This window comes from Triticum dicoccoides, chromosome 1B, assembly GCF_002162155.2.
Source record: "Triticum dicoccoides isolate Atlit2015 ecotype Zavitan chromosome 1B, WEW_v2.0, whole genome shotgun sequence".
NCBI lineage: Eukaryota > Viridiplantae > Streptophyta > Magnoliopsida > Poales > Poaceae > Triticum > Triticum dicoccoides.
The window spans coordinates 649,015,900-649,031,942 of record NC_041381.1 but is presented as its reverse complement, the minus strand read 5'-3'; positions in this window follow the sequence as shown (position 1 = coordinate 649,031,942).

Here is a 16,043-nt window from a genome sequence, read left to right as displayed (position 1 = left end):
GGAACCGGGCTTGCAACCATTCTACCTAAGAGGTAGCCTTGACTGATCGGGCGACAATGTTTGTCGCCAGCCGTTGTGTAGCCCACGCCATGTAATTGCGTGTGTGGTATGTTCGCGAACCACGTGTGTGACTATTTTCTTCTCCTATCACCGCAATGGCACCCTATCGTTTTGCATATTCGAGTGAAAAGGAGAGCCATCATCAGTAATCTTTGAGGAACTTTCAGGTGATATCGAGGCTTAGATGACACCGTGATGCGAGCTCCTTGGCTGTTGAATATCTAGATGCGACGACATATGAGGCGTTGCGGAACTTGCGTGCAATTTTAATATTCTTCGAGTGTATATTTTGCAAAATGTTCAAGAGCTCTCGGGAGCCATTGGATCTGATCTAACGGCGGGCTCCTCGGTCGTTGGATCTGAACGATGCCATCTAAGGAGCTGTGAAACTTGCGCTCAATTTTAAGAGTCTTCGAGTGTTTTTTTGCAAAATGTTTAAGAGCTCTCGGCACCAAAAAGCCCGTATCACGGTATCGTCTATGTATAGGGAGCACCTGATATTTTCCCAATAATCTTTACAGCTTCACAATTGCTATTTGTATTGATGGTCTGGGGTGTGTGTTTTTTTTTTGCGGAAAGTGAAGATAATATTAATCCATTGTTCTTACAGAAAGACCCAAAAGTAAAAGAAAATTACACATAAGCCCTTCTTCTAGATCCCGACTAGGCCGACGAACTGGAGCCGTCGGTGGCGCGCCGCTGCCGCTGCTCCGCCTCAGGCCTTGGATTGGAGCCAGCCCCGTGGCAGCCGGGAAGTCGTCGATCGCCGGATCCACAGATCCTACTCGCAGGAATGCCGTCTCCGTTGCGATGGATGCCAACGTCATCTTCACCTTCGTCTTCAAACTCTGGATCCTCCACCACCCAGGATCCGGCCGGGGCACGATGAGCGCGCCAAATACATAGATCGGCGGGCTCGGGGAAGTCAGCCGCCGCACGATGGAACTCCAAGGAGCGCCGCCACGAGAGGGGAAGCGAGCCGACGACAAACACCGCACCGACGCCATCTCCACCTCCATGGTGACGCCGGCCATGGCCCTACCAAGCCCTACGCTATGTACACGCCTATATCCACGGTTTCCCCAACCTCCCGCCGCCGGAGCGACCGCCGGAGGCGGAGGAAACCGTAGATCGCCGGCGAGTGAGGTGGGTTGACCGGGAGTTCCCAGAAAATCGCCTCTCGCTACATTGACGGGAGAGAGGGGAGCGTCCAAGTCGCTCTAGGGTTCAAATGCCCATTTCCGTGTTATGCAAATCGCTTCTACGAGTAGCTTCTAGGTCTACAAGTCAACATTGTAGTACCCTGCAATGTCTGTAAAAAGACACGCTTAAAACAAAATAATTCCACCATTGCTGCGTTTGACCAAGTGACCTGCTATATTTTGTACGCTAGCTAGCAATATGCCGATATCTTACTTAGTTTATCCGGTGGCTCAGAACTCAAAACTACTAGACGTCTCTTAACTAAAAAAAAAAAGAATATCAGCCCCCTCTTCTCTCTTGTCCTATGCAACTAAAGTCTCAACAACACATGATAGCCCTTAAATTAATTATATCCGCCGTCGCAATCTCAAAAAGTATAAGTAGTACTAGGAGGATTTCACTGCATTTTTCACGCTCATTTCACAGTAAAGGCCTCTTTGATTAGTAGGACTTTGAAAACGTAAAAATAGAAAAAAAAACATAGTATTAAAGTGTCATGCACACTTGAATTTCATAGGATTAGCTAGGAGTGTTTGATGGCATAGAAAAAGAATTTATAAAAAAAGATTAGAGTGGATGTTAGATTTTCTATGAAATGTACAAAAAATTCCATTAAAAAACATTCTTACGGGATTCAATCCTATTAATCAACTTACGGGATTCACTTGCCTGACACGAAGCTCGCAACAGGTCAGGTCAAAAAATTCAATGCGGCTCCGTGCGGACTGCGGACGGCCATCCAAATAGCGCCTCGCGCGCGTACCACCGTATCGGTGTCGATCGGATCGTGCGTCTAGTACCAGCCCAGCCCGTGCCAATCATAGCCGTGGGTCTCCATCGGCGCAAGTACACGGTACAGGCGGCACGATTTATCATCCAACCAGTACGGACGTCAATAAACCCGTCGGAAATCGCCCGCGGCTAGTTTTGATCCGCGAAGCAGCCAAGGACACAAGAGAGAGCCATCATCATTGATCTTTTTTACATACAGTTCCACAGTTACTATCTGTACTCATCGTCTGGAGTGGAGTGTGGTTTATGCTCTGCTCCGTTGGGGTGGTGTTAGTTAAATCGCTTCTAGGTCTACTGGTCAACATTGTAGTACCCTGGAATGTCTGTAAAGAAACATGCTTAAGATAATCCCGCCAGTGCAGCGTTTGACCAAATGACCTGCTATATTTTGTACGCTAGCTAGCGATGTCTGATTTTGTTTATCAGGTGGGCTCACAACTCTAAACTAGACGTCTCTTAACTAAAATAAATAAATAAAAATCTCAGCTCCGTCTACTCTCTCGTCCTGTGCACACTGACGCTCTAAAGTCTCAACACATCATAGTCCATCAATTAATTATCTGCCGTCGCCATCTCAAAAAATGAAAATAGTACCAGCGGCATTGTTCAAACTGATTCTATTTTCTTTTTTGGGTACTTGGAGAGCTAGATAGGTGCACCATCAACTCCATGACACAAGAATTGACACAAGGAGAAAATCTTACCCCCAAGCGATACATACGCCTCTCCTCCTGGCGCGGTGAACAGTAAAACGGAGGGCACTTTCTGTTGAAATGTGAGATGGGCCTAGAGCCCATATGACAATTTCAGATTTGATCTCTAAGGGCCCATGTGGGTGGCATCACAAGGTGGTGGGAAGTTTAGTCCCACCATGCTAGTGGAAGGAAAGTTGGAGTGGTTTATAAGGGTGGCTCTTCTACATGCTATTGGAGCTTGAGAAGAGAAGAGGCCCTCGCGCGCTCCTCCTCCGCCGCCCGCCTCGCCGCCCACGTCTCTCCACGCGGCTGCGTCTATATAAGTGTGCGGTGTCCCCTAAGCCTAGCCGCCACGAACAGATCACATCTGCTCACGCGCACGCCCACCGTCATTCCTTTGCTGCTGCTGCCGCCGGTGACTCCAGGTCTCCAAAACCACGCCCTTCTGGTTCCTGTACGGGGTGAGGGGCGAATAGGTTTTTGGGCAGCGATTACGCGACTGCTCGCTTCCGATCGTCTACTTCCTCTACGTCCGCGTCGCCTTCATCATCATCATGTCCACGGCCGCCGAGAAAGCTGAAGCCGACAAGAAGGCCGCCGAGGACGCCTCTGCATGGCCTACTGGAGGGTATAACTCGTTTATCCCGCTCCTGATTAATTTCATATTAGCAGTACTAGCAGTATGTGTAGATTTGTCTACTGTTTGCTTAGTACGTGCATGTTTAGATCAAAGTCAGTACGTCATCAACTTAGTCAATGCCATGCTAGTGATTTACTCGTGGATTAATTTAATCGAGAAATTACCTATGTGGCTCACGGCTATGAACGTGTTCTGGGCCACCGGTGTGTCCACGGGAACGATTGCTCCTGAACAGGAGAAGGCGTTCAGGGAGGCAACCACTGTGTTTCTCGAAGCAGTTCTTAGCGTGATCGGAGATAAACTGGTCGACGCATATTTACATGTGCATGTCGCCAAGGACTTGTGGGAGGCGCTCGAATCTAAGTTCGGGGCCGCCGATGCAGGGAGCGAGATGTATATTATAGAGCAGTTCCACGACTACAATATGGTTGAGAACCGTCCTGTACTGGAGCAGGCTCATGAGATAATATGCATTGTTAAGGAGCTTGAGCTTCTGAAGTGCGAGTTACCGGGCAAGTTTGTCGCGGGCTGCATAATCGCTAAGCTCCCCAATTCCCGGAGGAATTTTGCCACCACTCTGAAACATCAGAGGCGTGAATTCTTTGTGGAGGATGTCATTGGCCATCTGAGTGTTGAGCAGAATTCGAGGGCAAAGGACTCGCACGGAAAAGGGGCCGAAGGGACTTCTGTTGCCAACATGGTGAACCAGAGGAACTTCAACTCCCACAAGTTCAAGGGAAAGAACGGTGTCCAACAGAATACCGACTTCAAGAAGAAGGGTAAGAAGACCTTCAAGAAGAACAAGAAGGATGAGGGCTGCTTTACTTGTGGTTCGAATGAACATTTGGCCAACAAGTGCCCAAACAAGTTTAAGAAGTCGGGACAGGACTCCAAGTCTGTCAACATGATTGTGGGCAACAATGAGAATGGTGCATCTGGGTACGGTAATTTATTTACTGTTTTTTCAGTGTTTCAGCCTACCGATTGGTGGGTGGATACAGGTGCAGGTGTTCATGTGTGTGCTGATATTTCATTGTTCTCTTCTTACCAGGTCACAGGCCACGGGTCCGTATTGATGGGGAATGGCGTGAGTGCTTCTGTTCATGGTGTTGGCATGGTCGATCTGAAGTTTACTTCGGGAAGGATCATGCAGCTGAAGAACGTGCAGCATGTCCCCGCCATCAAGAAGAACCTCGTTAGTGGCTCCCTTCTATGTAGAGAAGGGTTTAAGTTGGTATTCGAGTCTAATAAATTAGTTGTTACTAAGTATGGACTATTTGTTGGAAAAGGTTATGAGAGCGGAGGGATGTTCCGCCTTTCCCTCGCAGATTTCTGTAATAAAGTCGTGAACCATGTTCATTCGAGTGTTAATGAATCTGAGGTTTGGCATTAACGTCTTTGTCACATAAGTTTCGGTGTTATGACGCGGCTAGCTAAGTTGGATATAATCCCGAGTTTCACTTTAGCCAAAGGTTCTAAGTGTCTGTCATGTGTGCAAGCTAAGCAACCTCGCCAGCCTCACAAGCCTGCGGAGGAGAGACACTTGGCACCATTAGAACTCATACATTCTGATCTTTGTGAGATGAACGGTGTATTGACTAAAGGTGGAAAGAAATACTTCATGACATTGATTGATGATTCCACTAGATATTGCTATGTGTATCTGTTAAATACTAAAGATGAGGCTCTACACTACTTTAAAATCTATAAGGCAGAAGTTGAGAATCAACTTGAAAAGAAAATTAAACGATTCCGTTCAGATCGTGGTGGAGAGTACTTCTCGAGTGAGTTTGATTCCTTCTGTGCGGAACACGACATTATTCATGAGAGGACGCCTCCCTATTCACCCCAGTCAAACGGGGTTGCCGAGCGGAAAAACCGTACTCTAATTGATCTGGTTAACGCCATGTTAGATACGTCGGGTTTATCCAAGGCATGGTGGGGGGAGGCTATATTGACGGCATGTCATGTCCTGAATAAAGTTCCCATAAAGGATAATGAGATCACTCCCTATGAGAGATGGGCAAAGAGAAGGACAACACTCTCGTACTTGCGTACTTGGGGCTGTTTGGCGAAAGTCAACGTGCCGATCCCCAAAAAGCGTAAGCTTGGACCCAAGACTGTGGACTGCGTTAATTTGGGCTACGCTAAGAACAGCATTGGCTATAGATTTCTAGTAGTGAAATTTGAGTTACCTGACCAGAAGGTCGGTACAATCATAGAGTCTAAGGATGCTACATCCTGTGAGGATATTTTTCCCATGAGAGATATGCAAAGCACTTCTAGACAGGAATCTGAGGAGAGTCCTGAGCCTGCCATTCCTATGAAATATTATGAATGAACACATGATGAAAATCTTGAGGAGGATGACGAGGAAACCCTTGGTAGGTGCAAGAGACAAAGGACTGCAAAGACCTTTGGTGATGATTTCTTCGTGTACCTCGTGGATGATACTCCCACTTCTATCTCAGAAGCGTGTGCCCCTCCAGAAGCTGACTACTAGAAGGATGCGGTCCATAGCGAGATGGATTCCATCATGGCTAACGGGACATGGGAGATCACTGAGCGTCCCTATGGTTGCAAACCATTGGGATGTAAGTGGGTGTTCAAGAAAAAGCTTAGGCCCGATGGTACGATTGAAAAGTACAAGGCCAGGCTTGTGGCCAAGGGCTATGACCAGAAAGAAGAGGAAGATTTCTTCGATACTTATTCACCTGTGGCTAGACTGACCACCATTCGAGTATTACTCTCGTTGGCGGCCTCACATGGTCTTCTCGTCCATCAAATGGATGTTAAGACGGCTTTTCTGAATGGAGAGCTAAATGAGGAAATCTACATGCAACAGCCAGATGGCTTTGTGATAGATGGTCAGGAAAGGAAGGTGTGTAAGTTGCTGAAATCTTTATATGGCCTGAAGCAAGCACCTAAGCAATGGCATGATAAGTTCAATACAACTCTGACATCTGTTGATTTCGTTGTAAATGAGGCTGACAAATGTGTATACTATCGCCATGGTGGGGGCGAAGGAGTTATACTGTGCTTGTATGTTGATGACATACTGATATTCGGAACAAACCTCAAAGTCATTGAGGAGGTCAAATCGTTTCTGTCTCAGAACTTTGAGATGAAGGACCTTGGTGTGGCTGATGTTATCTTGAACATCAAGCTACTGAGAGATAATGAGGGTGGGATTACACTTCTGCAATCCCATTATGTTGAGAAGGTGTTGAGTCGTTTTGGATATTCGGACTGCACACCATCTCAAACACCATATGATCCTAAAGTGTTGATTCGAAAGTCCAAAGGCATGGCTAAAGATCAATTGAGATACTCTCAAATCATTGGTTCACTGATGTACCTAGCGAGCGCAACGAGGCCTGACATCGCGTTTGCTGTGAGCAAACTGAGCCGGTTTGTTTCCAAACCGGGTGATGTACATTGGCATGCTGTTGAAAGAGTTATGCGCTATCTGAAAGGTACTATGAACTATGGACTTCACTATACCGGAGACCCGTCGGTACTTGAAGGGTATAGTGATGCGAATTGGATCTCTGATGCTGATGAGATGAAGGCCACAACTGGGTATATGTTTACTCTTGGAGGTGGCGCTGTTTCCTGGAAGTCTTGCAAGCAAACGATCTTAACGAGATCGACAATGGAAGCAGAATTAACAACATTAGACACTTCTGGTGTTGAAGCAGAATGGCTTCGAGATCTTTTGATGGACTTGCCACTGGTTGATAAACCGGTTCCGGCTATCCTTATGAACTGTGACAATCAGACTGTCATCACCAAGGTGAAGAGTTCAAAGGACAACATGAAGTCCAACAAACACATAAGAATGAGATTAAAAGCTGTCAGAAAATTAAGAAACTCCGGAGTGATAGCGCTGGACTATGTCCATACGGCTAAGAATCTGGCAGATCCCTTTACGAAAGGGCTATCACGTGTAGTGATAGATAGTGCATCGAGGGAGATGGGTATGAGACCCACATGAGTTGCCATGGTGGTAACCCAACCTATGTGATCGGAGATCCCGTGAAGTAGGACCTGGGAAACAAGCCAGTGGTGAACTGAGGAGAGTAACTTTACTAACCCACTCCGTTGGAGATGCAATACTCTCGGAAACTATATGGAAGGATGACTACTGTCTTAATGTGTTCCAAGGCTTATATGTATAAGCAAGATGCTATCCTACAGAGCGATCTTTGGAGGAACACACCTATGTGAGCCCGACTGCTAGTCACGGTCTATGAGATTGGGGTGATCTCTAGTAAGCTCATGAATAGGCCAGGAGTGTGACTTATATGCTCCACCCGAGGGGTCAGCCTTCGGTAGCCCAGTACTAGTAAGACATGTGGTGAAACTTCTTTACGCCAAACTGACAATTCAAGGTATAGTCCATTGTTCAGTTGTGAAGGAGTGTAGCTACTTGCTCTAGGTGAAGCTCAACCTTAACAGGTCTTCACTGAAACACTAGTATATCAAAACAGCGTTTGGAACAAAGGACAGAGTGGGCCCCTGAGATCTGGTGGGGGATTGTTGAAATGTGAGATGGGCCTAGAGCCCATATGACAATTTCAGATTTGATCTCTAAGGGCCCATGTAGGTGGCATGACAATGTGGTGGGAAGTTTAGTCCCACCATGCTAGTGGAAGGAAAGTTGGAGTGGTTTATAAGGGTGGCTCTTCTACATGCTATTGGAGCTTGAGAAGAGAAGAGGCCCTCGCGCGCTCCTACTCCGCCGCCCACCTCGCCACGCCTCGCCTCGTCACGACGCGACGCGACGCGGGTTGCGGGAATGAGCCGAGCCAATCTCACACCTATGCACTTATTTTTGCCAGTCACTAACGGAGAGGTTCTGACAGCAGGGCCACGATCTGAGACGTCGGATCGTGGGCTGTCCCGGACTCGGACGTGGGTCAAGCCCACGTCTCTCCACGCGGCTGCGTCTATATAAGTGTGCGGTGTCCCCTAACCCTAGCCACCACGAACAGATCACATCTGCTCACGCACACGCCCACCGTCGTTCCTTTGCTGCTGCTGCCGCCGGTGACTCCATCCCGTCCGCCGCGTACACGGCCGACGGGAGAGCAGGTCTCCGAAACCACGCCCTTCTGGTTCCTTTACGGGGTGAGGGGCGAATAGGTTTTTCGGCAACGATTACGCGACTGCTCGCTTCCGATCGTCTACTTCCTCTACGTCTGCGTTGCCATCATCATCACCATTTCCACCGACCCCGACCGTGCCGCCACCGAGAAAGCTGAAGCCGACAAGAAGGCCGCCGAGGACGCCGCTGCTGCCACCAAAGCCGCGGCCTCTGCATGGCCTACTGGAGGGTATAACTCGTTTATCCCGCTCCTGATTAATTTCATATTAGCAGTACTAGCAGTATGTGTAGATTTGTCTACTGTTTGCTTAGTACGTGCATGTTTAGATCAAAGTCAGTACGTCATCAACTTAGTCAATGCCATGCTAGTGATTTACTCGTGGATTAATTTAATCGAGAAATTACCTATTTTCTCAACAATCCAAAAACCTATTATGTGTAGGAATTTTTCGGCAAGTGGCTTTGCCGCAGCACTGAAACCGGATAAGTCTACCGATACGTATTTTAAGCGTTGGCAGACAAAGACCACTTTATGGCTCACGGCTATGAACGTGTTCTGGGTCACCGGTGTGTCCACGGGAACGATTGCTCTTGAACGGGAGAAGCCGTTCAAGGAGGCAACCACTGTGTTTCTCGGAGCAGTTCTTAGCGTGATCGGAGATAAACTGGTCGACGCATATTTACATGTGCATGTCGCCAAGGACTTGTGGGAGGCGCTCGAATCTAAGTTCGGGGCCGCCGATGCAGGGAGCGAGATGTATATTATAGAGTAGTTCCACGACTACAAGATGGTTGAGAACCGTCCTGTACTGGAGCAGGCTCATGAGATAATATGCATTGTTAAGGAGCTTGAGCTTCTGAAGTGCGAGTTACCGGGCAAGTTTGTCGCGGGCTGCATAATCGCTAAGCTCCCCAATTCCTGGAGGAACTTTGCCACCACTCTGAAACATCAGAGGCGTGAATTCTCTGTGGAGGATGTCATTGGCCATCTGAGTGTTGAGCAGAATTCGAGGGCAAAGGACTCGCACGGAAAAGGGGCCGAAGGGACTTCTGTTGCCAACATGGTGAACCAGAGGAACTTCAACTCCCACAAGTTCAAAGGAAAGAACGGTGTCCAACAGAATACCGACTTCAAGAAGAAGGGTAAGAAGACCTTCAAGAAGAACAAGAAGGATGAGGGCTGCTTTACTTGTGGTTTGACTGAACATTGGGCCAACAAGTGCCCAAACAAGTTTAAGAAGTCAGGACAGGACTTCAAGTCTGTCAACATGATTGTGGGCAACAATGAGAATGGTGCATCTGGGTACGGTAATTTATTTACTATTTTTTCAGTGTTTCAGCCTACCGATTGGTGGGTGGATACAGGTGCAGGTGTTCATGTGTGTGCTGACATTTCATTGTTCTCTTCTTACCAGGTCACAGGCCACGGGTCCATATTGATGGGGAATGGCGCGAGTGCTTCTGTTCATGGTCTTGGCACGATCGATCTGAAGTTTACTTCGGGAAGGATCGTGCAGCTGAAGAACGTGCAGCATGTCCCCGCCATCAAGAAGAACCTCGTTAGTGGCTCCCTTCTATGTAGAGAAGGGTTAAGTTGGCATTCGAGTCTAATAAATTAGTTGTTACTAAGTATGGACTATTTGTTGGAAAAGGTTATGAGAGCGGAGGGATGTTCCGCCTTTCCCTCGCAGATTTCTGTAATAAAGTCGTCAACCATGTTCATTCGAGTGTTAATGAATCTGAGGTTTGGCATTCACGTCTTTGTCACATAAGTTTCGGTGTTATGACGCGGCTAGCTAAGTTGGATTTAATCCCGAGTTTCACTTTAGCCAAAGGTTCTAAGTGCTTGTCATATGTGCAAGATAAGCAACCTCGCCAGCCTCACAAGGCTGCGGAGGAGAGACACTTGGCACCATTAGAACTCATACATTCTGATCTTTGTGAGATGAACGGTGTATTGACTAAAGGTGGAAGAAATACTTCATGACATTGATAGATGATTCCACTAGATATTGCTATGTGTATTTGTTAAATACTAAAGATGAGGCTCTACACTACTTTAAAATCTATAAGGCAGAAGTTGAGAATCAACTTGAAAATAAAATTAAACGATTCCGTTTAGATCGTGGTGGAGAGTACTTCTCGAGTGAGTTTGATTCCTTCTGTGCGGAACACGACATTATTCATGAGAGGACGCCTCCCTATTCACCCCAGTCAAACGGGGTTGCCGAGCGGAAAAACCATACTCTAATTGATCTGGTTAACACCATGTTAGATACGTCGGGTTTATCCAAGGCATGGGGGGGGGGGAGGCTATATTGACGGCATGTCATGTCCTGAATAAAGTTCTGATAAAGGATAATGAGATCACTCCCTATGAGAGATGGGCGAAGAGAAGGACAACACTCTCGTATTTGCGTACTTGGGACTGTTTGGCGAAAGTCAACGTGCCGATCCCCAAAAAGCGTAAGCTTGGACCCAAGACTGTGGACTGCGTTAATTTGGGCTACGCTAAGAACAACGTTGGCTATAGATTTCTAGTAGTGAAATCTGAGTTACCTGACCAGAAGGTCGGTACAATCATAGAGTCTAAGGATGCTACATTCTTTGAGGATATTTTCCCTATGAGAGATATGCAAAGCACTTCTAGACAGGAATCTGAGGAGACTCCTGAGCCTGCCATTCCTATGGAAGATTATGAACGAACACATGATGAAAATCCTGAGGAGGATGACGAGGAAACCCTTGGTAGGGGCAAGAGACAAAGGACTGCAAAGACCTTTGGTGATGATTTCTTCGTGTACCTCGTGGATGATACTCCCACTTCTATCTCAGAAGCGTGTGCCTCTCCAGAAGCTGACTACTGGAAGGATGCGGTCCGTAGCGAGATGGATTCCATCATGGCTAACGGGACATGGGAGATCACTGAGCGTCCCTATGGTTGCAAACCATTGGGATGTAAGTGGGTGTTCAAGAAAAAGCTTAGGCCCGATGGTACGATTGAAAAGTACAAGGCCAGGCTTGTGGCCAAGGGCTATGACCAGAAAGAAGAGGAAGATTTCTTCGATACTTATTCACCTGTGGCTAGACTGACCACCATTCGAGTATTACTCTCGTTGGTGGCCTCACATGGTCTTCTCGTCCATCAAATGGATGTTAAGACGGCTTTTCTGAATGGAGAGCTAAATGAGGAAATCTACATGCAACAGCCAGATGGCTTTGTGATAGATGGTCAGGAAAGGAAGGTGTGTAAGTTGTTGAAATCTTTATATGGCCTGAAGCAAGCACCTAAGCAATGGCATGATAAGTTCAATACAACTCTGACATCTGTTGGTTTCGTTGTAAATGAGGCTGACAAATGTGTATACTATCGCCATGGTGGGGGCGAAGGAGTTATACTGTGCTTGTATGTTGATGACATACTGATATTCAGAACAAACCTCAAAGTCATTGAGGAGGTCAAATCGTTTCTGTCTCAGAACTTTGACATGAAGGACCTTGGTGTGGCTAATGTTATCTTGAACATCAAGCTACTGAGAGATAATAAGGGTGGGATTACACTTCTGCAATCCCATTATGTTGAGAAGGTGTTGAGTCGTTTTGGATATTCGGACTGCACACCATCTCAAACACCATATGATCCTAGAGTGTTGATTCGAAAGTCCAAAGGCATGGCTAAAGATCAATTGAGATACTCTCAAATCATTGGTTCACTGATGTACCTAGCGAGCGCAACGAGGCCTGACATCGCGTTTGCTGTGAGCAAACTGAGCCGGTTTGTTTCCAAATCGGGTGATGTACATTGGCATGCTGTTGAAAGAGTTATGTGCTATCTGAAAGGTACTATGAACTATGGACTTCACTATACCGGAGACCCGTCGGTACTTGAAGGGTATAGTGATGCGAATTGGATCTCTGATGCTGATGAGATGAAGGCCACAACTGGGTATATGTTTACTCTTGGAGGTGGCGCTGTTTCCTGGAAGTCTTGCAAGCAAACGATCTTAACGAGATCGACAATGGAAGCAGAATTAACAGCATTAGACACTTCTGGTGTTGAAGCAGAATGGCTTCGAGATCTTTTGATGGACTTGCCACTGGTTGATAAACCGGTTCCGGCTATTCTTATGAACTGTGACAATCAGACTGTCATCACCAAGGTGAAGAGTTCAAAGGACAACATGAAGTCCAACAAACACATAAGAATGAGATTAAAAGCTGTCAGAAAATTAAGAAACTCCGGAGTGATAGCGCTGGACTATGTCCATACGGCTAAGAATCTGGCAGATCCCTTTACGAAAGGGCTATCACGTGTAGTGATAGATAGTGCATCGAGGGAGATGGGTATGAGACCCACATGAGTTGCCATGGTGGTAACCCAACCTATGTGATCGGAGATCCCGTGAAGTAGGACCTGGGAAACAAGCCAGTGGTGAACTGAGGAGAGTAACTTTACTAACCCACTCCGTTGGAGATGCAATACTCTCGGAAACTGTATGGAAGGATGACTACTGTCTTAATGTGTTCCAAGGCTTATATGTATAAGCACGATGCTATCCTACAGAGCGATCTTTGGAGGAACACACCTATGTGAGCCGACTGCTAGTCACGGTCTATGAGATTGGGGTGATCTCTAGTAAGCTCATGAATAGGCCAGGAGTGTGAATTATATGCTCCACCCGAGGGGTCAGCCTTCGGTAGCCCAGTACTAGTAAGACATGTGGTGAAACTTCTTTACGCCAAACTGACAATTCAAGGCATAGTCCATTGTTCAGTTGTGAAGGAGTGTAGCTACTTGCTCTAGGTGAAGCTCAACCTTAACAAGTCTTCACTGAAACACTAGTATATCAAAACATCGTTTGGAACAAAGGACAGAGTGGGCCCCTGAGATCTGGTGGGGGATTGTTGAAATGTGAGATGGGCCTAGAGCCCATATGACAATTTCAGATTTGATCTCTAAGGGCCCATGTAGGTGGCATGACAAGGTGGTGGGAAGTTTAGTCCCACCATGCTAGTGGAAGGAAAGTTGGAGTGGTTTATAAGGGTGGCTCTTCTACATGCTATTGGAGCTTGAGAAGAGAAGAGGCCCTCGCGCGCTCCTACTCCGCTGCCCACCTCGCCACGCCTCGCCTCGTCACGACGCGACGCGACGCGGGTTGCGGGAATGAGCCGAGCCAAGCTCACACCTATGCGCTTATTTTTGCCAGTCACTAACGGAGAGGTTCTGACAGCAGGGCCACGATCTGAGACGTCGGATCGTGGGCTGTCCCGGACTCGGACGTGGGTTGCGTCTCTATAAGTGTGCGGTGTCCCCTAACCTAGCCGCCACGAACAGATCACATCTGCTCACGCGCACGCCCACCGTCGTTCCTTTGCTGCTGTTGCCGCCGGTGACTCCATGCCGTCCGCCGCGTACACGACCGACGGGAGAGCAGGTCTCCGAAACCACGCCCTTCTGGTTCCTGTACGGGGTGAGGGGCGAATAGGTTTTTGGGCAGCGATTACGTGACTGCTCGCTTCCGATCGTCTACTTCCTCTACGTCTGCGTCGCCTTCATCATCACCATGTCCACCGACCCCGATCGTGCCGCCGCCGAGAAAGCTGAAGCCGACAAGAAGGCCGCCGAGGACGCCGCTGCTGCCACCAAAGCCGCGGCCTCTGCATGGCCTACTGGAGGGTATAACTCGTTTATCCCGCTCCTGATTAATTTCATATTAGCAGTACTAGCAGTATGTGTAGATTTGTCTACTGTTTGCTTAGTACGTGCATGTTTAGATTAAAGTCAGTACATCATCAATTTAGTCAATGCCATGCTAGTGATTTACTCGTGGATTAATTTAATTGAAAAATTACCTATTTGCTCAACACTTTCCATTTGGGTCACCGGTTGATCTGTCCGCCCGTCTGTATGCGAGCAGAGCAGAGCAGAGGAGAGCAACCACCTTCTCTTCTCTTCTCTTCTCTTCACTTTGACCCTACTCATTCATCATCACCACCATCATCACAGCAGATTCACATGGCAAGCAGAAGTAGATACGTAGACCGGCTAGCCGCAGCCGGCCATGTACGTGTCTGAAGCAAGTGTCAATGGTGCGTGTAAGATCGGAGAAACCACACGTTGTGGTGCTTTGTATTGATCTATCTATATCTATATCTATACTCCTATATAGTATACGAATATCAAGGTATATGAACCGTCGGATCTTCACAATCCAACGGCTCACATTCAATTGCTTTAGATATAGGACTGCGTGGCCACATAACAGCCGTAGGATAGGCTAATCTAACGGCCCATCATGCAGGGATTCGCGGTTGCCATCCTTGTCTGCCAAACTGCTACCGTCAGAATGCATGCAGGGTCGTGATTCTTCTACAGACCACTCCCTAGAAAACTCTGGCAGGCTCTCACGATAAAAGAAACGCTGCGCTACATTGGAGTACTACTTGCAAGCCACTACCATGCAAGTACTAATAGGCAACGTGGCGAGGGAGGAGAAAAGAACGCATGCACACGCAGCCTTGGAACGGTGCATTTATTATCAGATTAGAAATGACAAGTAAAATAGTTTAATATGTGTTGTAACTAAATAGCTGATATTACTTTCTAAAATTCAGTTTGGTTCTCGGGCACCATTACTCTTGTGCCAAAAAGAATCTCATTTTTTGGTTTATTAAAATTTTCACACATGTAGTGATCTACTGATCTACATGTTTGCTGAACTGATTTTTTAATAAAATAATTATGAATAATGCGGCCTGGGCAAAAAAAAATGACTCTCATGTTTGTGTGGATTGGAATAAGCTTTTTCGAACCCTCCTGCTTGTCATTTTTGTACAGCATGCAAATCTCAGTAATAATTTTTTGAAACATCTTTTATGTTAAAGAGCACTCCAATTTGCATGCATGATTTTTTTTCTTTTTTTTATTACTAGCATATTTGAAAAACTATTTTTGCTCATCAGGTGCGCGAGAACCAAAAGGCTGCTTTGCTACTTTCTCTTTTAAATTCATTTTACAAATATAACAAACAAGTTTTACTTTATTTTCACCAATGCTTTTTTGCATAGACTTCTACTCATCAAACAGAACAATCATTGTATGCATGCACGTGTAACGACTTTATTTGAAAAAAGAATTTTAAAAATATCGATAATCTGATTATATGCTGAATAAAAATGCCTTCAATCTCTCCAATCACACGACATTTCACAATGATCCTTAGATCAACACGTGCATGGCACGTGCCATGTACTAGTATATATAGGTTACAAGGCAGAGTTCATATCGTACAATATACGGACACCTATACAAGGACTACACATATACAATCGTATAACTATACAAAACAATACGATTATATATATTCTAACACCCTCCCTCAGTCATAAACGGGCGTCGACGAATGTTAAGACTGTCCCGAAAATCCAAAAAGAGAGGAGATGGCAATCCTTTGGTGAAAATGTCCGCAAATTGAGAAGAACTCGGAACGTGAAGAACCCGGACCTCGCCTGTGGTGACACGGTCGCGCACAAAGTGTAAATC